The sequence below is a fragment of the Lytechinus pictus genome, chromosome 16, assembly GCF_037042905.1.
Source record: "Lytechinus pictus isolate F3 Inbred chromosome 16, Lp3.0, whole genome shotgun sequence".
NCBI lineage: Eukaryota > Metazoa > Echinodermata > Echinoidea > Temnopleuroida > Toxopneustidae > Lytechinus > Lytechinus pictus.
Window position 1 is genome coordinate 14430478 of NC_087260.1, and position 9187 is coordinate 14439664.

Below are 9187 nucleotides of genomic sequence, written 5' to 3' on the forward strand. Positions count from 1 at the left end.
GATTCGCTCTCTCCTGGAAAGTCACACCTACGAAACCTACTTCATCAGACAGATCAAAGCTACTTTGTTATTTTGAGAGGTATATCGCCAGTCGGTTCGGATTCGGTTTCGTTGGTGTGACTATAGCATAGTGCAACATACAAACCGACGAAACCGATTCCAAACCGATCAAAGCAACTACGTTATATTGAGTGGTATGTCACCGGTCGGTTCGGATTCGGTTTCATTGGTGTGACCGTAAACGTGTCACACACAACACCAGGTAAACCGACTCCAAACCGATGAAAGCTACTACATTATTTTGAGTGGTATATCACCGGTCGGTTCGGATTCGGTTTCGGTGGTGCAACTATACTAGCCTTCCAATGACATACCATCAGTTCGGTTTGGAATCGGTTTCAGTGATCCGGCAATGCATTTAACCGGTCAAGCTACAATGCATGATGGTTGAAATGGCCAACTTTAATCTGTTTTGCTACAATGACATAAATATATCGACACGCCCTTACGGGATGGGCCAAGATTAATTGAATAGGGCCTAATACTTCAACGTAATTCTTCAATCAGTCCATGAATGACGCCAATAACCTAAAATGTTTTATGTGCCAATAACAGCTGACGTGGTAGCCAAAATATCTTTAGATTCCAATTAAAACTGATATTCATATCAAAATTTCCCTTTGAATGCACAAAATACATAAGAATATAGTTTTGCATACATTATAAATTTGATATCAATTTCAAAAGCCAAAATTTCATATGTAGATTTTGTTCTTTTAGCATTTTGTAAATACATCATGTGACTGGGCGCATGCATGTAACAATGAAATATTATCCAATTGCAACGCTTATCAAGTCTAAAATAAAATACCAGTCACTGTCATTCATCTACCATTGTGATGTACAAACGTTTCGCCCAGGGAATGTTGTCTAAAAAGGGGAGACATTACCGTTTTCATGTGCGTGTATAGAGGGGGGGGGGGGAATGATTGACTGACACCTTGCAAAAATCAGAGGGTTCGTCAGGTTTTGGTTCACCTTTATGAGAGAAGTAAGCCGCCCCCCCCCCCCAGTTCTGCGCCCCCTGTGAGTATACACCTTTCTTATCTTGAAGCAACAGGTGAAAAAACAATGAGTGTTATATCTTTCTGTATGTAAGTCTACCCATTTACCCTCAAGTAACATGACTTCTCTGGAAAAAATATTGAATACTAAGCTCAGAGGAGTCAGAGAGACCAATGTTTTAATTGAATATTTAAAAGGAAATCGGTTTAAATCATCCACGTGGAAATTAAACATGCGGTAACATTTCCTGTCAATATTTTTATTGTCATGATTGTTAAAATGTTAAATGTATGATTTGTTTTTGTTCGGTTATTTTCGAGGTCAACCACAAAGATATAATGGAAATACAAAGTTTGGACATAATTATGCATAATTTATGGCTTTAGCATGTTACTACATATAGAGGGTTTCTGACTATAAAGTTGTTCTATACCTCCCGAACCTGATATTACAACAGGTTGGAAGACTGGTAGTCAGTCACAATCAAATAATATGCTTCATCAAATACCTTTAGTTTCAATTCGCATATGATTATAAAGAAATGGTGGCAGTCTATACGCTCTTACAATGCAGATTTGTGGAAAAGCCCATGATGATTTCTTCCCCACCTCCATTTCCCATTTGTATGTTGACATTGACTCATTATTATAAATCAAATTGTTACCCTTGGCCAGGGCAAGTGTGAGTCAGTTTTTATTCCACCTTTGATCGAGCAAAAAATCGATTGAATTTGACACTTTTATCAGCGGGTTTGTTCCATCAAACAGGCGGAGTGTAAAATGGGACACCGCGTCCATCCTACTCAGCCACTCTCGATGATCTGTTCGGAACAACTCTGATATCTTGTCACAATCTTCTGATCTTTCTTTTCCTTTTATCCTCTTTCAATCTCTCTCTCCAGACCTCCCTCTCATCACACGTACACAAACCCTCACACAATCCCCCCCCCCCTCTCTCTCTCTCCTTCTTTAAAGGAGAATGAAACTCTTGGAGCAGGTTAGCTTTTGTGAAAGCAGAAAAATCAAAGAAAAAGATCAACCAAAGTTTGAGTAAAATAGGACTAGCAATAGAAGAGTTATGAGCATTTGAATGTCCAGATCACTAATGATAAGGAGATCCTCCTATTGGCAATGCGACCAAGATCTATGATGTCACAGATGAACAACTTTCCCCTTTTGGACACTGAAAATATACCCCAAAACATCTCTTTTTGCTCATTCTAATCATATGACAAACGATTCATCAATGATATAATGTTGTGAAACCTCTGTACTTGTCCTCTCATAAAGAATTCACCTCACCTTGTGATATGACTCTATAAAAGTGAGAATATAAGTGAAATAAGTACTAAAGTAATGAGGGAGTTGTACGTGTGTGACATCACAGATCTTGGTCGCATTGCCAATGGGAGGAACTACATGGCATTAGTGATCTCAATATTCAAATGCTCATAACTTTCTTATTATTCATTCAATCTTCCTCAAACTTTCAACAATATGTTTCTTTGATTTTTCTCTTTGATATGGATTCAGCTGGTTTCAAGGGTTTCATTCTCCTTTAATAGCATCTTGGAAGCGCCGATTATCTAGTTTCCTATTCAACGGCGCACTACATGTATATAATCCGCATACATTCGTAATTCAGACGCTTCGTAATTCCGAAGGTTCGGTTATTCCGAAGGTTCGTATTTCCGAAGGTTCGTAATTCCGAAGGTTCGTAATTCCGAAGGATCGTTAATACGAAAACGAAATAAGGTTCGTAATTCCGAAGGTTCGTTAGTCCGAAATCGAATTGAGGTTCGTAATTCCGAAGATTCGTTAATCCGAAAACAAAATAAGGTTCTTTACGAAATTACGAACGTTCGGAACATCGAACCTTATTTTGTTTTCGGATTAAAGCACCTTCGGAACAACGAACCTTATTTCTTTTTCGGATTAACGAACCTTCGGAACAACGAATCTTATTTTGTTTTCGGATTATCGAACCTTCGGAATAACGCCACAAATGTTCGGATTAACGAACCCTTTTTCGTTTTCGGATTAACGAACATCGAGGTATAGGCAATTTACGTGGTTCGGAATTACGAACCTTCGGAATTAAGAACCTTCGGAATTACGAACCTTCGGAAATACGAAGTGTAACCATATACCCCGGCTGTAGCTCCAGCTGCTGAAGGCACTTGGTGCATTCAAGGAATTAATAATCCTGCCTTGTACCCATTCACTTCACCTGGGTCGAGTGCAGCGCAATGTGGGTAAATTTCTTGCTGAAGGAAAACACACAGTGGCTGCGATTCGAACCCACGTCCCTCTGATTGAAAGACGAGAGTCGTAACCACTAGGCCACGACTCCACAACGCTTCTTTTTTTTCCTTTCTTTTTCTTGACTCCTTCTTACACTACCTTTTCCAATAACTTGTCCGCCTCTTCTTATTGCGCTCTCTGCATTTTCACTGACCTGATGGAAATTCCAATCATTTCCATTACCTGATACCTGATACCATTATGGTTTATCCCTTAAAGTCTTCAACGAGTTTCCATCCCAAAAATAATAACATTAAATCAAAATGAAATTGAAAAATCCTTTACCTGTCCTTCCACGGCCTCTGAACCACAATTAATGATATTGAAAATAATATTCACATTACTTTGAATTTGCCACATCTTAGGACAAGGATAATAAAATTTAAGTTGATCTTGAAAGAAAACATTGATTTAAACCAAATTATGTATGATATGTAAGCTGCATTAAAGCATGCTTAAGTACAATGACCCATGATAAATATATGCACCTGAGCAAATACAGATGTATTAGTTCCGTGTAAAATCGTGTATGGATAAATTGATCACAAAAATCATGTTATGATGATTTTGCTTCCTCGCTTCAGTGAATAACATTAATTGCTTTCCGTATTTCTGATCATGCACCATAGGAAGTACAGTCATCGAAATTAAGTGAGATAATAGAAAATACAAACTACTAAAAATAATATAATAATCATAATAGTCATGTTATTACATGCAGTTTCAAAAATAGTGGTGACCTCGTTTTTAGAATAATGGTGAATTCACAAGGCCATGGGACTACTAAGCACACTGTGTGCGATGTCATCTGCGTTTTACAAGGAGAATATTCAATCATATCCTCTCTTCTGCAGAGAAGGCTTTTTCATCTTCAAACCCTTGAAATAACCGATCGCAAACAATCTAGCCTCGTCTTCAGTATAACTATCTCTCAATGACCAAGTAGCACCCAGTTACACCCCCAACCGATTCCGACCTGACGATTAATCGATAACACTAAATGCTATAGATGCAACGATGGTTCAGTGCAGTATCGATCATTGGTTGGTGCCTGAGTGTGACAAGGGGCTTAAGGAGACCCATTACGGTCGCTCCCCTCAACACACACTTGTGTTTCATCCATTTAATTCTTAAGATGAATTCATGCTCGGCAGCATATTAACCCTTCGTCAGTGCGGGTAGGGGCGCTAAGTGGTTAAATCCATGGATATTATTGGAGGTGAGTTAGTGACTGAGTTAATGGATTTGAAGGACAGGTGCACCCATTTGTAAATTCAAGTCACATTTTTGACACCGTTTTCTGACCATGTCACCATCACTGGTCTACTTCCATCAACCTTTCATCAATTTCTTTCAGAACACCCCCGCCAAACACACCCACCTTCCTGCGCTCTCAATATTTCCCAACTATACATGAAATGAAATATGAGGCTGCATCCTCCAAGCTCCGCTTTGTTATTTAGCAGCCTTCTCCGTTCCCAACCTGTTTGTATGATTATGTTGATTATATAATGATTATGAATCGATAAGTATGAACCAATGTTAATTCTAATGGAGCTAGGCCATGCAAAGCAAAGCCCTGTTTATATGTCAGTAGGAAATACAGAATCAATTTTGTGAATATACCCCCTTTTTTACACTTTTCTGTAACCCCCAAAGTGCAATTTCAAAGTGTTTGACTCTAACTGTACAGGGTTTCGAACCATCGACCTTTCGTACATGAGGTGGACTCTTGACCATCGAACCATCGTGTCCATTCGAAGCAAGCCTTTTTACAGATCTATCAATCATACTATTCATTTTTTTAGGAAGTAATTAATTTGCTGGGATTGCCACGATAACTTCGGCCAACGTTCATGTGCGTGAAGATTGAGTGGTATAGTAGCCACGGTCGAACTACAGTATTGCCAGTGGTACAGCTAGTGCACTGTCCGATTCGCCTCGAATTGAAAGCGGAAAGTGTGTTCGATGAAATCGATGGCAAGCCCTTGAGACGAAAAGAAATGAACGCGTTTTAACCTTGATTTTAATCCCTCATGAATACAGCAGTTAAGTCTTCCCTATTATCACGTAACACACAAAAAGCTGTCATCTTTAATCAGGCGAACAGTAAGCACGTATTTAATGTTTGATTTGATGTCTCGTCGTGTTACCTGTCGCTTTCATGAACTGTGGCACATTCAAGAAGCAAAAGCGAAGGCATTAGCTGAAAGATTATTGACACGTTTTGATGCGCGCTTTTTTTGTCTTCAGTTGGCATTGTAATCTGTTTGTATCCCCTTCGTCTCCAAGCAGATGTTTAATTCTTAAATCATCTAACACCATTCATGGTCAGACCCAATTGGTCTACTATCAATTCGGAATATTTACGATCTGGTCCAACCATCATCTTGGTCTAACTGACATTTAGTCTAATGCCAGTTGGTCTAATTCCCGCTTCGTCTACGTACCATTTTGAACTTTGTCAAATACAAATTCGGTCCACAGAAAATTGCTATTAGATAAATTAAGTGTTGTTAGACCAAGTGGGTATTATACGAAATGGGAAGATTTATCCTCGACTACTTGGAATTAGACTAAACGGACATGTCAGAAAAAATAGAATGGGTGTAGACCAACTGACAATTTGGTGCTAGAGAGTTTGCTATAATAAGAAAAAATCATAAACATTCGTTACCAAAGGCAAAAGGTAGACGTTTTTAGTTGTTATAAGCTTGATCCGTTTGCCTGGGTATTTCAGAATTAAAAGCCCTATCGATCCTTACTGGCCTGCCCATTTACCCATTACATTTTTTACATCATGACGCCCCCCCCCCCAACCCAACATCCTTGCTCTTAACTCTGCGGCAGTGCTCATCATTGTATACAGTTTTAGATGTCACATGTTTATGATATGATACTGTCCATAAGTATCAGTTAACGGCTTCACCTTTGACACAGGGCTCCACTATTCGAGATTCGGTTTAAGAGCATAAAGGGCTTTATAACTCGGTATTGGTTGGTCTTTGAGTAAACGACCTTCTCGCTCTAAACACACTTTTTTTCTTGAACCCAGGTCGAATTCCCTAAACACTGGGATAGAAAAGAGCGGCCAGTGTCATCAATTTGGAAGCGTTCGAAAGACAAGGTAATCCATCTAATGTTTCAACACGGCCAAAGTCGAAATAAATGGCAGGTTGGGGCGGCGCCCAAAGTGAAGGCGGGCAAGGGCACATTGCCACTATTAAAAGAGTGAGGAAAAAATAGAAGAAAAGGAAATTAGACAGACAAAAGGCAGTCGCGTGCGCCTAGAATCCAAGCTATATGGGGAAGTTACAAATTGATGCAGATGTGCAAGGTTCGAGCCCTGGTCACGTCTTTCGGATGGTGACGTTAAAGGTCGGTCCCATATCTGATTGATACACGTCTGACAAAACTCAAATACACACACACACAAAAGGGTATCAGACAAGTGTATTGGTCACGTTACTCTATATCGACCACCCCCTTTTATTATTCAATCTATAAAGTACATCCCATGTTATCTTGGCCCCTCTCCTTCAAGTTTCAAATATCAAGTTTATTTCATTTCTCAACTCATTGATACAGCATAGGAAATAATTACACAGATATAAAATGATAACCATACAAATCAATACAAATGAATATACATTGCAAGCAATATGACTATACAAGAAAAGTAAGTGAGTGTTTATGGTAAACACTAAATAACGTGAAAATCATTTTAAACACTATATACAATGAAAATAGAACAAAATGTATAACATTCTCGATAAAACAATTTCCAAGGCTACCTTTATAACTCTTATTTCAAATAGAATAAAAGTTGAGTAAATCTTTATCAATCTATTCTGGCATCGCCCCTAATGTCAAGTATGCGGATATGAAACAAAAATGTATTTATGGTACAAGTTGGTAAACAATTAATTACCACGCACATATTTAGTGGATGTTTTGTTATTTTTGTTCTTTGTCAATTAAAAGCAGTGGGGCATTCATGAATGACAACCTTGTTTGTCTGTATGCGTGGTATGCAGCTAAAAATACCTCCCATTAATATTTTCTATTGGTTTTTTTTTCTCTGTAACATCGCACAGGATGTCGATCTGTGTTGACTGATGATGTCGTATAGTCATCACAGTGCCTGATACTTATTGATCTTTTAATCAACTTGATACATTTTCCAAAACTAGTGTTAACGTATGCTCCAATAAACAAATATTTGAATGTAATATCAGCCGCTGTTAATAAATGAAATATAATGAATAATGTTGAAGATTAGTTTTGAAATACAATCAAAAGATTGCGATTTAGCTAATTTAGAAAATGAAATTGCCAGTTTGTTCACTTATTGTAACGATTCGTCGAGTTTAAATAGAACTTTTAACCCTTGTAACTTTTTCATCAACAAATATGGCAACAAAATTGAAGTTACTGAAATGCATTTACTTTATTTTTAGTTCATGTAACAGGCTTGTGGCGGAAAAGATCTCGACAAATGTTTTATTCCTTCGTATGTTAATCATGTCGTTGTATTGAACAATGTGAGATTAAACCGAATTTATAGCTGGCGTCAGTAACTATAATTCAGTTCATTGCTTGTGCAACGCAGTGTCAAAACTTCTAACAATTCATTCACATCCATGAACCTGGGTGCACGCAAATTAATACCCAAATATCATTACGTGTTACCCTTTGCATGATTAGCCTCTCAAAATAGAAAGAACACATGCACATTCAGTCATGTTCGTTTCAGCATGAATGTAAATTTGCAAAATAAACTTTTCATAACATTGCAGGCTATTCATACCGATGCCAGACAAAAGGCAAAATAAATTTAGGGAACAATAGAGGTTGACATTGTGCCATGACACAGACTTTACTCTTGATAAAAGCGTGTGATTTTATATAGGCTAAAGTGCACAAAGCATAAGTATTCTACCACCCACCCCCCCCCCCTCCTCCATACATACCTTCACTTTCATTTTATTTGTTTTCTGATCGTGTTCATTATAATGTATATATATATATGTGTGTGTGTGTGTGTGGTTCGAATCTCAGCCAGGGCGTAATTTCGATCCACATATGTGCCGCACTGAGCGCACTCTACCCAGGTGGGATGAATGCACTAGCGTACCTACGGGGGGCAGACTGCACCCCCTGACGAGTCACAACCCATGCAAGGGACATATCCCTGCCCCCCCCCCCCCCCTGACGAGTCTTGAAGACTTTTTTTTTTGTTGCTTGAATGTCAAATATTTTGTCTGGTACGAAATCCTTTATTTGTGGTTAAAGACCTTTTTTTTTTTTTTTTGCTTGTCAAATTTTTTGGCGGACGAATTAGCCCCCCCTGTGGAAAATCCTAGGTACGCCACTGGATGAATGTTTAACTTAAAAATACTTTAGAGTGCAGCAAATTAGGGACATGACACATTTGAAAGTTGGTATGGGGCGCCGAGCCTAAAACCTTCCAAAAAATCACAATCAGATGGTAATTTTCACTTTTTGTACACCTTTTCACAGAAAAAAAAGCAAACAGAACTTACACCTGCAACAATTGGTTTTACTAAACATGAAAAAAAAAAATCATTCTACCGGCTCTGGAGATTACATTGATACAGGGCCTGCTTATTTGGGACGTCCGGCCCGTGGATATGAAAATAACCGAGGTAGTATAAGTATGCGTAAAGGCCCACTCCATGTCACGGTGTCCTCTTGGCTAACATGGTCAAAGTCCGCTCAATAAAAACTATAATTGTTGAACAATAACTGCGCGGTGGAAGGGCGAATCTTTGACTCTTTGCCCTTCTGTGTGTAAA

General features: G+C 38.5%; 1 long non-coding RNA gene across 1 annotated transcript; it reads left to right on the forward strand.

Moving 5' to 3' along the window:
* Window positions 1-2721: 2721 nt before the first annotated feature.
* LOC135157064 (uncharacterized) lies at window positions 2722-3152 on the forward strand. The gene is made up of 2 exons (XR_010296145.1): window positions 2722-2761; window positions 2820-3152. It is a non-coding gene; the product is annotated as an uncharacterized LOC135157064 (long non-coding RNA).
* The last annotated feature ends 6035 nt before the right edge of the window (window positions 3153-9187 follow it).